Source organism: Camelus bactrianus, chromosome 6 (genome assembly GCF_048773025.1).
Source record: "Camelus bactrianus isolate YW-2024 breed Bactrian camel chromosome 6, ASM4877302v1, whole genome shotgun sequence".
NCBI lineage: Eukaryota > Metazoa > Chordata > Mammalia > Artiodactyla > Camelidae > Camelus > Camelus bactrianus.
The window spans coordinates 95,456,045-95,472,462 of NC_133544.1; positions in this window are offsets into that span (position 1 = coordinate 95,456,045).

Consider the following 16,418-nt stretch of genomic DNA (forward strand, 5'->3'; position numbering starts at 1 on the left):
TGCTCAAAAGGGAGGTCCCACATGGGGTTTTGATGTGTTAGGGGGGTTGCTAATACCTGGCCTGCTTTGAATCGTTTCATCCTGACAGCAGCCTAGGCAGTGGCAGTTTCATCTCCCAATTTTATTTCAACGTTTTTTGTTGAAAGTATAGTTGGTTTACAATATTGTGTTAATTCTTGGTGTACAGCATAGTGATTCAGTTATACATCCATATATATATATTCCTTGTCATATTATTTTTCACTATAGGCTATTAAAAGTTACTGAATGTAGTTCCCTGTGCTATACAGTAGGACCTTGTTGTTTGATGCAAAAATTAGTAAACAAAGTATTTGCAGACTGAACCTAGCCATGTATATGACAGAGTTGAGTTTATCTCAGAATTTAAATGTGGTTTTGATCTCCAGGATCTCTTTATCAACTTATGATAAGTAAAGAGCCTGTGGACCACTTCTCAGAAAAATGTTTTAAAATCATAAGATTTAGAGAATAAAGAAGAAAGATAATTATACTGAAAAGCAGATATCAAAATATAGAAATGGGCACTTGTGATATAGTAATATCTGAATTATTGGAAGAACGTGTTGAATAAGACGATCCAGTGGTGGGTCTACTAACTGCAATATTCTGCCATAGCAGTAAATGTAAATCATCTGAGATCCGCAACAATTGCATTTGGAATGTAAATAAAGTTAAATAACAAATAAGCCATGAAGTGTGGATTCAGATTCAGGGGTATCTCGAGTCCATATCCACACCACTTCCCAGAGCTCCCTCCTCTTCCCCTAATGTCATTGAAAGAAAGAAGTGGGGAAAGTTTGTGAAGCGAAGGGCATGTTCCATTGTAAAGAAATCTCGTAGCAAACCTGGGAGCATGGCCAGTGAATGGTTAACGCTGAGATCAGAGGCAGTGGGAAAGCTAGAAGGGGCAGCTCTTTACAAGACACATCATATAATCTGTGTGTGTCCACGTGTGTGTGCATACAGACGTGTGGGCATGTATGATGTATACACCTGCATTTCGTGTGAAGCTGCCTCACTGTCCAAATTTGAAAACCATCCAAACGTGCAGTGCAGTCAGCCGAACCTCAGCCAGACGCTAAGCTGTCTGTTGTTGCTCTCTCTATTCTGCTGGACTCCACGAGTAAACCACGCACCGGCTGTTGCTTTCAGGGACAACAGCTCTGTAGGCTACAAGTCCATGCCTTGTTTCACTGCCAACTCCGATTTCACTTCAGGACAAATTGCCATTTGAAAAAGGGGGAAGCATTCAGTTGGCCCACAAGCCTCTGAGTGAGGAAAAAAATAACCTTAGAGACAGCTCTGTGGGACAGCATCCAGGAGGGGGCAGAGCACTGGGCTGCGAGTCAAGGCTGTGTTTCTTTCAAGCTCTGCACTGACTTTGAGGAGGCATGTCACTTCTTTGGCCCTTGATTTGTTCAGCTTATATTACGGTCTTGGACCTGTTTGATCCAACATTAGAATATCACTTTTCTGCTTGGTGACCCTCCATGTCTCCGCAATTCCTTCAGAGGGAAAAATGCCCACATCCTCACTGCAGTCTCTTAGGCTCCACCCCCAAAACCACCACTTATATCCTATTCACTCTGGCCCACACCAGCCTGCATGCTGTCTGTCCAGAGTGAGGGACCTCCAGGCCTGTGATCACCGTTCCCTCTGCCCCTTCTCTGCCTGGCCCTTCCCTCCATCTTTGCCTTATTCAAAGGTCACTGCCCCAGCCCCACTCCTCCCTACCACACATTCTTCGCCCTCCTTTATTTCCCCCTCAGCACTTATCACCAGCTCACATACCCTGTATTTCTTTCTTTTACTTATTTTCTCTGACGATTTTCAGACTTGAAAGGCCACGGTGGATAATAGCAGAGAAATGGGGGGAAAAAAGGCAAATGAGGGAAGCTATCTTCTAAAAGCTAAAATGCCCACCTGGAAAGGAGGTAGGAGATAAAGTAGTAGTCGTTAAAATTTTGATAAAGCCAAGGTAAGTAGTCAGGACTAGTTTCCACAATATTTGGGGATAGGGAGGCAGCAATAAAAAGAAATTTATCCTGAAAACAAGAAATTAAATTCTTGGGAAGATGATGTGTTCAGCTTGAGATATCAGTAATACTTTTATGACCTTGGTCTGATAATACCCTGCCTTATAATTTGATCTGCTTGGCAGCTGGGTCATGAATCTAATGGTGACACAGTTTCAGGAGCAGAACAGACCACCCCACGATTGGAACGGGACAACCATCTGTATCCCATAGGCAGACTGGGGTTATTTTATGAATTCCTTGAAATAAGCAAGTCATCAGTGGAGATTTCAGTGCTGTTGGTTATACTAGTGTATGTTTTGGGTCTCAGAAGCATTGGTTACTGAGCCAAACAAAGACCTAGCATACCGAAATGGAGCCCGCTTTTCTCCAATAGAGGCAATTATGCAGTCAGGCTTTCAAATAGGGTGCCTGTGTGTATCTTTGTCAATATTTATGTTGTACAAAGCTGAAGATTTGCTGCCAAGGAATGAAATGGAATATTCATTCAGGTACGTCTCCACCATTGATTCTCAGATCCTTCTGGTCATGTCGTCTAAGGATGAACTCAGAACCGTTACTAGATGGGACTCAGCTCGGGCTGCAGCCCGTGTGGCAAAGCTGTTGGCTGATATCCTTCTAAACAGAGTCATGTGAGCCAGCCAGCCTGTGCAGAAAGCCCGCAAGAGCATCCTGCCTCATGGCAGCAAGGTTCACAGGGTCACCCCTTCCACATCTCACACTTACCTTTGACATTGTTCCTATTTCTTCTGGCCGATGGTTTCTGCCTGGTTCCTTGAGTGACCTCTTGGCACATCACTGGCTTGAATTCAGGATGAATTTGCTGATCTGGAGTATCGGTTGAGCACAGGTCCCCTCCTTCTCCAATGTCTTTGTCCATTTCTGTACATTTGCTTGGGCTCTGTTTCTCTTTGGTTGAACTTGGTTTTGAGCTCTCGGTTGCCTTTAAATGGTTGCATCTCAAAATAGATTTCCATAGGAAACGTCATCTTTTCTACTATGCATGGCACACTTTTATCTACTAGAAGGCTGATGATGTGCACGTTTTGTATCTGAGCCCTTTCAGCTCACCACTGCCTTGAATTATACAGTTTTTTTTTTTTTTAAGCTTAGGAGACAGGAAAGGATTTTGGTCAATAGGGATTGCGTTTTACATGAGGGTTCATGTCTACAAAGGCACCCCTTTGTGCTTCCTGTTTATAAGTCTACAGATAGAGGGAGTTTTCATTTTCCTAAATTACATTCTATATATAAAATAATTGCTTTAAAAATATACATTATACATGGAAATGCATCTGGTTCCCTCGGAGAGTGAAAGGTCATCTTGTGGCATCTTCAGTCAGCTATGCTTTGTGACCTGGTGTCTGACTTGAGTTTCACCTTTGCTTTTGTTGTGTTTCGTGACCAGGTTCCATTAAGGGTGCAGCTGCAGTCCCTGGTGTAGAAGTTATGTTCGTTTATTCTGCTTATTTTCAAAAGGACTATAAGCCAATTACCTGTTATTCCAAAATGAGTCATAATTGTAAATATGTCTTATTGGGGCTATTATCAGCATTAATAATAACAACAACATTCTGAGTGCAGCAGATCATTTGGTATTTTAACACATACGAAAAAAGCCTTGGAAAAAAAGTGAGTGTTCTAGTTAAGCCAAACAAAGGTCATTGAAAGGAAAAGTTGTATGCTTTTGTGAGAAATTGATAGGACATTTAGAACTTTATGGTCTCATTAAAATACCAATTAAATAATTAAGCCTCCCCCTACCCTACAGAACAGGATGGAGAAACAGCTATTCTAGAGAGATTTTTCAGATTTATTCATTTTCCTATTCTCTAAATAATCCCTAACGAATTAGAAAATTCAATCCATTTCTGAGAGTAGGCAGTCTGTTATTCTGTATTCAATGCTGGATTGAAACTTATTTTGTGTTCTTTTCATTCATGGGAGATAGAATTTCCAAGTGATTTTTGAATTATTTTGGTTCCTCTAAAATAAAATGCCTTTGGTGCTGATCTCCTGATCTCAGTTTCCTCCTCCCAGTTTTCCCCATGATCATTAATGACACCCCACCTGCCTTTTTAGTTATGCCTCTTAGCTGCTGAAGGGGAACAGTTTCTGACAGATAACCCTGGAGCCCTCCACCTGTGCTTTGTTAGGCCTCGCACCCAGCCACCAACCCTAGTCTCCTTCGCCTGAAGTACCTTTCTCTGCTTTTCTGCCTGGAAGGACTCTTGCCAAGCCTTGGCAGGAACCCCACCACATTTTAGAGATTTTCTGCTCTCCTCTCTAGGCATGAATTGCACTTGATTCTTGTCTTGATGGTTCGTGATCTTGTCCGTGTCCATTGTGCTCCCCGGCTGCACTGATCCTGTCGGAGGCAGTAGTCAGGCTTTTCATCTTCACGTCCATGTCTGGAGCACCACAGCCTGGACCCTGGTTCTCATACGTGTTTAAGTGACTTGAGCTTGGAGTTTCAATGCACTCACATAAAACTGTTAGATGAGTTGGCGGTAATATTGCTCCCAAGATCCCCACAAGGTTCTATATGGCACATGTTTTTTTCTGAGTGAAATTTCTCTTTTATTTGTTTTAGTGAATTCCCCACTGTCCTTTGAGATTATTAGAGTAACCCTGAGTTGTTAACCACAATAGCTCTCCCCCCACCAGCGAATGATCCTGCTGTCTGAGAACTCAGACATGGGACATAAGAGAAATAATCTATCAGTCTTAAAATCTGGAAGCCATAAGATACCGTTTTGTATTTAGAGCACCCACAGCACAAACACCAGTCTCTCAAGAATTTGACGCTGCCTTCCCAGAGGGCGGGTGCCGTAAGTGAAATGCAGTGAGTGATGAAGTGAGAGCTCTTCGTCTCTGGTGCTGCCTTTTCCACCCTTGTGGTGTTAACTTGATCTTCCCTTCATATATTATGTTCTCCATTTAATTTACTGCATTTAATATCAGTTGTTCTTCAACATCTCCTTGCACCCGCCCCCTCCATTCCCTCTCTCTCCAGTGCTCTCCCACCTACGCCTCTCCTGCGCTCTCCAGGACCAGGCCTGTCTGCCCCACACCCTCACTTCTGTTCTGTTTGCCCACCACCTGCACTGACATTTCCTTAACTCCGCAGAATGAACTTCCCAAAATGGCAGCTGAGTAACTGGGGGGGATTGTAGAACTCTCATCTCTTTACTCATTCATTCATTTATCCATCCAACAAACACTGAGCACCTGCTGTGCCAAACACTGTATCAACTGCTGGGGAGACCAAGACAGGTAAGACTTGGTGTCTGCACTCCCCAGGCCAGGCGAGGAATGGCGAGTAGTTGATGGATTGCTAAGCAGGTGAACACACATTGGACTTCATAGAGCTGGAAATATTTGAACTGAATCTTGAAAGGTGAAAGGAAGTTAGCTCTCTAATATGTGGTAGAGGGAGTGGACAATTCATGCAGAGAGGTAGAGACATATAAGAGTACACGGCATGAAGCGGCTTGGCCAGACTGAAGAACAAGTAGGGCTAGAACAAAGGATCCATAGGTGGGAATATTAGGTGCACAAGGCCTATGTCACAATGGGCCTTGTGTGCTTAGACTTGAATGTATCCTTAAAGAAACAGGGATATATTGGAATATTTGTAAGCAAGAGAATTGCATGTTTATGTTGAAGAAGATCTGGTTATTCTGGCAGCAGAATGGAAGATACTATTTTTGGGGGGAGGCCCATATTTTGGGGTGAAAGGATATTTTGGGGACCACCGCAGGTAGCCCAGACAACAAGTGGCACACGCCTGCAGAGAGGCCCTGGGCAGAGGGAGAGAGACATGGGCGGCAGACGTGGTGACTGCTGCAGAGGGGACTGCAGGGCCGGGGCGGCGGGCTGCAGAGCTGCTGAGGTGACTTTCCAGTGACCCATCTGGAGAGCGGAAAGCGGATCTGCAGGGGGAGTGTAAGGGGAGGAGCTGGTTTCGAGGGGATGGTTCTGTGTGTGGCATTTTGAGTGCAAAGTGTCTATGGGACATCTGAGGGTTGATTGCATTGTTAAGCTGGATTCACCAGTCAGGAGCTCAGAGGAGCTGTGGGTGATGCTGTGGGGGCGATTCAGTCCTGCCAAGTGGAGGATTGAAAACGAGGCCTGGGAAAAAGTGCCATGTACATGGCAAATGGGAGAAGAGAAATCCACCAAGAGAAAGAATAGCAGAGCAGTTGGCAGAAAACTAGCTGAGGCAACACAGAGAAGGCTGTAACCTGGCTTAAGAGGGATTTGAACACTGACTAAAAGGAGCATAGTGAGAAAGGGGGGGTGTGTGGGGCAATAAAGCAAGAACTAAAGCCCACCTTTAATTGCCAGGACTAGGGAAAAGGAGGAGGAGGACTATAGTTAGGTAGCCTTTAAAAAACAGATCTGTGTGTATCTGTGTGTGTGCATATGTGTACACACAATTTTCTGCCTGGGCTTTTTAAATTTATTTAAGTAAAACAAAAATTATTTGGAGAAAACATTCCACTGAGAGGAAAATATTTGTCCACGGCAAAAGCTACCTGGTAATCAAATAAACAGGAGCTGAAAATGCCCACTGGTTTGAAACATGCAGCCACAGACAGTGCAACTCCTGTCTCAGTGCCGCGGTGAGGGCCGTGGGGGATGCAGGGCTCTGAGCCCTGGAGGAGTCATCAGCGCAGGTACTTCTCCAAGAAACTGGACTTTAAGGGGAAGAAGAAAGTGTAGAAAGTATAAGAGAGCAATACAGGGCCGTGAGAGAGGCTTGGGTGAGGGTTAGCTTTGTTTTACAGTGGGCGTTTCTGGCCTTGCTGAGTTGCTAGGCCTTTGCTGTTGTTGGTCTTTGTTCCAAAAGCTTTTTAGAAAGTTCTTCTCACTTGAATATCTGAACAGATTAAATCATGTTGGGTTACTTCTGGTGTTTTATTCTTTAATTAAAAAATTATCTGGAATTTATTTTAATGTCAAAAATGAGGACACTGTGCCAGGTCTTCCAATGATTTAGCTAATTACTCCAGTACTTGAATCCACTGATTTGAAGTGTCAGGTTTTTAATATTACTAAAATCTCATAAATATCCACGTCTATTCTTGAAATGTATTCTATTTCATTCATACTCTCAGTGCACTATTTCTATACTGTTTCCATGATGATAGATTAATACCTCCTAGAGTTGGTCCTATTTTATCCTTTTCCAGAATGTCCCTAATACTACAAATTCAAACATCCCTCCTCATTATTTTATTTGTAGATTTGTGTATATTTCTGGAAGAACTTTAGGATCACCCTTCAGATTTTTTTCTTAAATCCATTTGGGATTATTAACTATATTTGCATTCAGATTCTAAATTTATTTTGGAGAAAAAATGTTCTATGTCCCCCAAATTTGAGTCTGCCCAGTGAAGAGTATGGTGCATTCTACTGTTCATTCAATCATCATTTTTTTTCTTTTTTTAAGTCATTTATCAGAATCATTTTAACATTTTTCATTCATTTATTTCTGAATAGTCTGTGCATTTGTTGTCATTATAAATGATATCTTTCCTGGGTTTTGAACTGGGTTGATTGCTAATAAAGTCTTAATTTCTGGCTTCTCTTGAATATGAAATAGATCTGACAGTGTGGGGCCCACTTTCCAATATGGTGACTGTGAGCAGTGCGTTTCCTTAGGATGTCCACTTGCCTACTTGCCAGTGGCTGCACCCACTCCACACATTTCTGCTACTTTCCTGCCCCCTGTAGGCAGATGAGTTCATGTAGGGTTAGGTGGGTTATGGACACAGATACTGACATCACTGCTGCCACGCTGCTGACCCTGTGGTGTCACTAACTCTGGTTCTTGCTCTCTGACCTCCCTGAATATGACAGCTCCTTTTGGGCTGTGGACCTGCTGCATCTTTCCAGCACTGTTGGCTTTTCTGCAACACACCCCTGCCTCTCAGGTCAGAAGCAAATGTCAGCTCCTCCTACCCATCCACCCCATCCACGGTCTTGCCGTTCCCGGCCAGAGTGGTCCCTACCCCTTGACTGAGCAGTAACACTAAAGGGGCTATAAACTTGCGTCTCATCCACTGTCTTAGTTACATACCTGTGCTAGTTTACTTTAAAGGTCTGCCAGTTAGGAGGGGAGGGTCTAAAAGTCTTTTAGATCTCTGGCCTTATCATTTCTAACCACTCCCCCACCCCATGGAACAACTTACCATAGATCTCTGCTGCCCCGTCTGTAGCAAATCCATGTAAATTACAGACAAAGAGAAAAGAACTTCTAAGCCACCACCATAACTTTGACTTCCTGTGACCACACAGACCATAGAAGTATCAAGATAAAAATTCCTGAAGAAGGATATTTTGCTTAGGAAGACACTTTAATTGCATACCTTTCTGTGACTTGTAATAATTTCATAGACCCTCTGAATGTGCTGCACTCACCTTCCCAGACTCAAGGGAGCTTGCTCACTTGCCTATTTTCAGTGTATTTCCTCCAACGTTCTCTATGCATAGCTTTCCCAAAGGTACATTTCTTATTTCTATTTAAATTGTTAGATACATCCACAATATTCTTTTTTAATCCTCAATTACAAATCATCTTCCAAGATTGTATTATTTCAACACTGAGAGTGTATAATATGCCTCAAGATTCCCAAGTTTATTACGAGCAAATAACTATGGTTGGTTGAAGATTTTTAAGCATGTTACTCCTACTAAGGGTATATACATGAAAGTAACAGGTTGTAATTAGTCTTCTTCCCAGGGATTTTATATTTGCCTTTTGTTTGGAGTCTTTCACTGTTGAACATTATTATTACCATGAATGTCTATTCTCTTTGGGAATTAGTTCATCATTTGCCCCTCTCTCTTTACAGGAGTAAAGGAATTGATGTTGTCCTTCCATCCATCCACCACTCCATGTTGTGTGTCCATTCCTTCAACAGGTATTCAGTTTGGGTTCACCACCTTATCTGTGGCCTCTTTCCAGTGGACCCTCTGTTGGCACTGGAGAAAAATATATTGGAAATCAGAGTGGGTACGTGGAAACTTGACTACCAAGTACAGACGCATGGTGCCAGAAAAAGCCCAGGACATCACAGCGTGGCAGCCCACCATGCAAGGAACAGCAATTCTGGCTGTGGTGGACCCATGTGTGTAAAAAGGCTTCATGCGGTGAAGACCTAGAAAAGTCCAAAAATGCATTGGCGTTGCTTCCTAAGGAATCCAGTTTTGGGTATTGTTTAATATGAGAGGGAGATGCTAACACTATCATCGTTATAAACAACATAGCTGTTGTAACTGTAATTGTTATTATTTTTAATATATATTTTTATAAGTATTATTTGTGACTTACAAGAGCTCTTACAGGGGCAGTTGTTAAGAAGCGTGGCCATTATACTCTTGCTGAAGTGTTAATTCATTAGAAGCATGGTAATAGCATTAATAAGTACTCACTCTTTTGATCCTCACATGACTATAAAGGTCACACAGCATTGCTTGTATAATGGAGATAGAAATCTATCCATTTAAGAGTTTGTAGAACCTAAAATAAGAGCAGTCATTCCACCGTATTTGACCATATATTCCAGACTATCAGTTTAAAGTAGGAACTACCTGATGAGGCCATAGAAACCTTTTGTGCATCCCCAATCATTCGTTACCTTCCTGGTCCCCTGGGGCAGAGGTTCTTCCAGAAGGTGGCCCCATCTCTCCTCCCCACACTACTCTTGGCCTTTGCTACACACTGTTGGTCATTAGCTAAGCATCCTCATGTCCTGCAGGTGTCTGAGCTGTGAGGGAACAGAACTCAGCTGTTTACAAACTGTATTGACTATGACCAGTCTGAACAGTCTCTCTCCTTCCCTGCCCACACCCCCACAGGGCAACAGGGGGCTCACAACCACAGCAATTCCCATGCCAGCCCATCAGGGAACCTTCTTCCCTAGAAATATTCTTACAACCAGGGCTGTTTCCTCCCTTACTTCACTGCCAGTTTCACTCCCAGGTTACAGCACCCAACAAAAGGCTATCCTAGTTTGAATTTCTTAATCAAGTCACATTGACCTGAGTACCTGGCATTTTCCTATGAGCACTCATAGAAACAGAACAGGGCCTGGCAGTGGCTGTGGGCCGGGTTCCTGGATGAGGGGACTTGCTGGGCCCTTCATGTTCTGTAGCCTGGCCCGAGCTCAGCTCCCAGCATGGCGTCTTCCCATCTGCATGATTTCGGGCCAGGCTTCAACTATTCAGAGCTTCCTTCTTTAATCTGCAAACAGAATAAATCCCTGCTGCATATTTTAAGACTGTTATGTACCACAAAGGGTGCTTAGGGAATTCAGTGAGTCAATGCATGGAAGTCACACAACCTGGTCCTCAGGGGATGTTAGTTATCTTCATTATGCACCATCGATAAAATTGTCTGCACAGACTTGGCCAGGTATCAAAGCTGCAGGCACAAGGATTTGACAATGTGTCACTGGATCATAGTCACAATTTTACACAGTAAAATAAGCTTCCTGGGACCACCCAGCTGTCAGCCCACCCAACTCCCCACCCCAAGAACCCTCAGTTTATCTGATTTGCTTGCTACCTCTACTTTTTGGAGAAACTTGGCAAATCACACACAGTCAATGACTGCTAGGTTGTGTCCATTCCCATTCACTCAAATTGCCCCATTTTCAGTATCCACTGTGCTGCAAATCATAGACTAATGTTCAGAAATATGACAGCAAGGCCTTTCCTGTTCCACAGTCAGAGAAGTATGAATCTGTCATGTTTAATATGCCATATGACTCTAAGCAAGGCAGGAAAACAGGCTCCTGTGCTTTAAGAAAACATTTAGCAATGACGTTTGAAACTAAAAGTGTTTTTGTTTGACCTTCAGCTAACCAGAAAATTCAATTGACTCCTATTACCCATTACTCAGGTGTCCTGGTTTGATTGTATTAGGCACTTTTCCTCATCTCCCCAGCATGACTTGGCTCCATCAGCACAGATGGAGTGTCTCCAAGGCTGCTCCATGTGCATGGGTGTGTGCGTGCACACATGTGCACCCACTGATTGCTGCCACTGATTCATATCCAGGAGTTGTTCTGTCTTATAACTCAAGCATTGCTTTATTATATCCTAGAAAACTGCTTTTAGATCATTGATTGAACTATAGACCATCCTCTTGCCCACATTAGGAAGTGATGTCTTCCAAGACACAGGTCCTGTGTGCTTGTATATATGTATAAGTAAGAATTAAATATGCATGTGATCCCCTCACATATCTAACTTGAGCCTCCCCAATTGAATGTGCACAGTAAAGGCTAATTTCCCATAACAGGAGAACTTTTACGAAGAAAGAAGAAGGAATTAGCCACCAGGGAGAAGACAGGACATCAAGCAGGAGTTTGGTATAAAATCATTTATTCTAAAGCTGCTCTGGCTCAATAAATAAGTGGAATTGACATTGTTGTATCATGCCAGAGCACCTGCTATTGAAGACCGATTTTAATTTACTTTGATATAAGTGGAAAATTGTGTTGGAACAGCATGGGGAATGAAGAACACTGCATCTATCTGTACTCCTGAAGTGTGTCTCAGAGCTGCTCAGTTTTGAGGAAAATTATCTTGTCTGGAGACAATAGAATTATTTTCATTGTTGGAATTTTTGTAGCTTCCAGAAGCACATCTGCAGGTGATTCTGTAAAAGTCTAGAGTTGACTTAAATAGTAGGAAATTATAGCCTATTGAAATCAGGGGAAGTGAAATATTTTTGCCTACCACCACCACCAGGCAAGCACGTGTACACCCAGAGAGATTTCACATCAGAGGGAATGACAAAGCTGGTTCTGTTACCAAGGCCAAACTTGTTCTGCTCACTGCACAACAGTGATAAACAAATAAATCAGGAGACAAGGTTTTGGGGCAAGGAATAGTAACTTTATTCAGAAAGCTGGCAGACCAAGAAGATGGGGGACTAATGTCCTGGAGAATCATCTTGCCCAAGTCAGAATTCAGGCTCCTTTTAAGCTAAAAAGGGGACGGGGTGTGGTTGGTTGTGAAAACTTCTTGCTGCAGGCGTTCTTTGTTCTTGCAGCCATCCACGTGGGTCAGGCTTTGATGTCCCTGTAAACCTCCAACAAAACAAAGGCTATTCTCTATTTTGTAACTTGCCATCTCTGCATAAGTGCAGAAGGGCTAACATCCTTAAAGGTCAGAGCCCCGAGAATAGGCTTTCCTGTAGGTTTTATGCTAAAGGCAACGTTGTTTTACAAAAGGTGCAGAGCCAGCAAGATTAAGCCTGGAAAACAGGGCACAGTGCTTCAAACTAAAGGAACAGATCCAATGTGGCGTCAGATTTGTTCTCTATTACAGCTAGAGTTAGGGGAAATTTTGCAGTAGAAAATCCCCTCAGTTGTTTTCCTTGCTTTGCCTGAGATCTTGTTTGTTGGCTTGTGGTCTCATGGTGTCTAAACCGTATGTTCATGTGAATACTATTAAAATCATATGCTGCGGAAAATGTATCTGTTCTGCTTCAAAAAATGACTGAAACATTTAGCTTTGTTTATTCCCATAGAATTTGGATTGAATCTATTCTCAACTTCTTCCTTCAAACCAGGTTTTTACTGGAGTGTTTAAAGCCCAAACTAAAGAATTTTGGAGAAGACTCATGTAATTCATAAGAGCTTTACATCCGAATTTAAGACTGACCCATATTTATACTTTTAGTCAAGGAACACAATAAACTTTGTTAGTCAATCATTTATGGCGTTTTTAACTTTGTCCATGTAATCTTTTGGAAGTTGAGAGGCTTAGACACCTGATCTAACAAAACAGGTATCATTGCTTGACTCTGTGAATGAAAGAATCCCAGTATAGTTTCCCGCAAGTATATTTTATTAACAATAATAAAGAATTCTTGCTCTCTAATAAAGCAACAGACAGAAGCACGTACTGAGTGTTTAAAATAAATCAGACTATGGGTTAACTTATCTAAACAAGTCAAGATAGTATAGGGCAAAAAGTATGAACTTGAAGGAAAATACATATTGTGTAATTAATATCCTATTTTTAAGAAGCATATGATAAAAGAAAACCCCAATATTTAATCATTTATCTACAAAGGAGTTATATAAAGCCAACTTATTTTCATAAGTGTTACATAAACAAAAGGGCTATCTAAATCTACATTATTAAAGATTAAATTATACCAAATATATCTCCAAGATTGATTGACTTTCATGATATTTATAATTTTTAAAAATATAACTTACATATAACATATCCAAGCAGCTCTTCAGTTATCCACAGTACCCTAGTCTACAGTTATTCTTACTGTACTTAAAACAAATAATAGGCAAGGTTCAGGCCCTTGCTTTTGAACTGCCCCTGGAATTCTGGATATTCCCTTAGGTTAAATACCAAAAGCAAAGTAACAATTCTACTTTAAAGCAGTTGCTCAAAGACTTTAAGACATTCATTATCTATATCCAGTTACAGGAAAGAATTAAGTTTTCTGAACCTTAAAAAAAAGAAATCTACTGCTGAAAATGAAATTCTGTCATGTCTGCTGACCACAACTATAAAGGCTCTAAATTAGTGCTCCCTTTACTGTTTTCCTACCAGCATAGGCCATGATCATCACTTTCACAATCCATTTATGCTAGATGAATGAACGCCTCCCCACATGCTCAATTCAGACAGATGAATGTGTGTGAAAGCCATCAATCACCTAGCTTGTTGGGAACACAGTTTCTTTTCAATGGGAAAATACACGACATACATATATATGGGGAGGTACTAGCTCCAACTCGGTTTTACAGAGAAAACTGCATGAACTTCAAACTGGCACTAAGAAACATACTGAGAAATCACATTAAGTGTTTCAATGGCTCCTCAATCCCTTTATGCTACATTAATGAATGCGTCTCCACATGCTCAATTCTGAGAGTTGAATGTGTGTGTAATCGGTCAATGACCTATCTTGTTGGGGAACACACAGTTTCTTTTGAGTTGGGAATTACACGACATAAATATATATGGGAGGTACTAGCTCAAACTAGGTTTTACAGTGAAAAATGCATGAAATTCAAACTGGCACGAAGAAATATACTGAGAAACCATAGAAAGTGTTTCTAGGGCAATTCAGTCCCTTCATCCTAGATGAACGAACGTATCTCCACAGGCTCAGTTCTGAGAGTTGAATGTGTGTGAAATCATCTATCACTAATCTTGTAGGGAACACACAGTTTCTTTTGAGTGGCGAACTACACTACATACATATATATGGGGAGGTACTAGTTCCAAATCGGTTTTACACTGAAAAATACATGAAATTTAAACGGACACTAGGAAATATCCTGAGAAACCAGGGTAGTTTTTTCTACTGCAATCCATTCACTTTATTCTAGATGAAAGAACCCCTCCCCACATTCTCAGTTCTGAGAATAGAATGTGTGTGAAAGCCTTAAATCACATAGCTACTTGGCATCACAAACTATGTTTTTAGTGAGGAACAACACTACATAGATATGGAGAGGTACAAGCTGCAACTTGGTTTTACTGTGAAAACTGCATGAACTTCAAACCGGCACTAGGAAACAAACTCAGAAACCAAAGTAAGTGTATCTAGAGCAAGCCATTATCTTTATGCTAGATGAACGAACTCCTCCCCACATTCTCAGTCCTAGATTTGAATGTGTGTGAAAGCCATAAATCACCTAGACACTTGGGATCACATAGTTTGCTTTCAGTGAGGAACAACCCTACATAAATATATATGGGGAGGTACAAGCTCCATCTCGGTTTTAAGTGAAATTGCATAAATTTCAAACCGGCAGTATTAAAAACACGGAGAAATAAGAGTAAATGTTTATAGTGCTACCAATTCTCTTTATGCTATATGAAAAAACGTCTCGTCACATGCTCAAATCTGACACATATATACGTGTGTGAAAGCGATTATTCAGTTAACTTGTTGGGAACACAAAATTTCTTTTCAGTGGCAAATTACACTACATATATATATATATAGGGAGGTACATGATCCAACTCGGTTTTAAAGGGAAAACTGCATGAAATTAAATCCGGCACTAGGAAATAGACTGAGAAACCAGAGTAAAAGTTTCTCCTGCAACCCGTTCCTTTTTGCTAAATGAAGGAACGTCTTTCCACATGCTCAGTTCTGAGAGACAATTGTGTGTGAAAGCCATGCTTCAACTAGGTTGTTGGGAACACAAAGAATAATTTCAGTTTCAAACTAAACTCCATACATATATATGGGGAGGTACTAGCTCCAAAACGGTTTTACCATGAAAACTGCAAGAACTTCAAACCGGCACTAGGGAACAGACTGAGAAACCAGAGTAAAAGTTTTTCCAGCAACCCAATCCATTTTTGGTAGATGAACGAGCATCTCTCCACATGCTCATTTCTGAGACATAAGTTGTTGATAAGCCGTCCTTCACCTAACTTGTTGGGAACACAAAGTTTCTTTTCCGTTGCAAACTACAATCCATAAATATATATGGGGAGGTACTGGCTCCACTAGGTTTTAGTGTGAAAACTGCAGGAATTTCAAACTGGCACAAGGAAATAGACTGGGAAAGCAGAGTAAAGGTTTCCCATGCAAACAGTTCCCTGTGTGCTAGATGAACGAACATCTCTCCACATGCTCAGTTCTGAGAGTTTAGTGTGTGTGAAAGCTGTCCTTCACCTAGCTTGTTGGGAAAACATAGATTCTTTTCAGGTGCAAACTACACTCCATACAAACATATGGGGAGGTTCCAGCTCCAACTTTATTTACCGTGAAAACTGCAGGAACATCAAAATGGCACTAGGAAAGAGACTGAAAACCAGAGTAAAAGTTTCTCCTGCAATCTGTTCCTTTGTGCTAAATGATCGAATGTCTCTCCACATGCTAGTTTCTGAGAGATAATTGAGTGTGAAAGCCTTCCTTCACCTAGCTTGTTGGGATTACAAATTTTCTTCTCAGTTGCAAACTACAATCCATACATTTATAAGCGTAGGTAATAGATCCATCTGTTTTTTACAGTGAAAATTTCAGGAACTTCAAACCAACACTATGAAACAGACTAAGCAACCAGAGTAAAAGTTTATCCTGCACCCCATTCAATTTGTGCTAAAGGAACGAACGTCTCTCCACATGCTCAGTTCTGACAGATAAGTGCCAGCGAAAGCCGTCCATCACCTAGCTTGTTGGGAACACAAAGTTTCTTTTCAGTTGAAAATAACACTCCATACATATATATGGGGAGGTATTAGCTCCAACTCGGTTTTACACTGAAAACTGCAGGAACTTCAAACCTGAAGTAGGAAATAGACTGAGAAACCAGAGTAACAGTTCCACCTGCAACGCGTTCCATA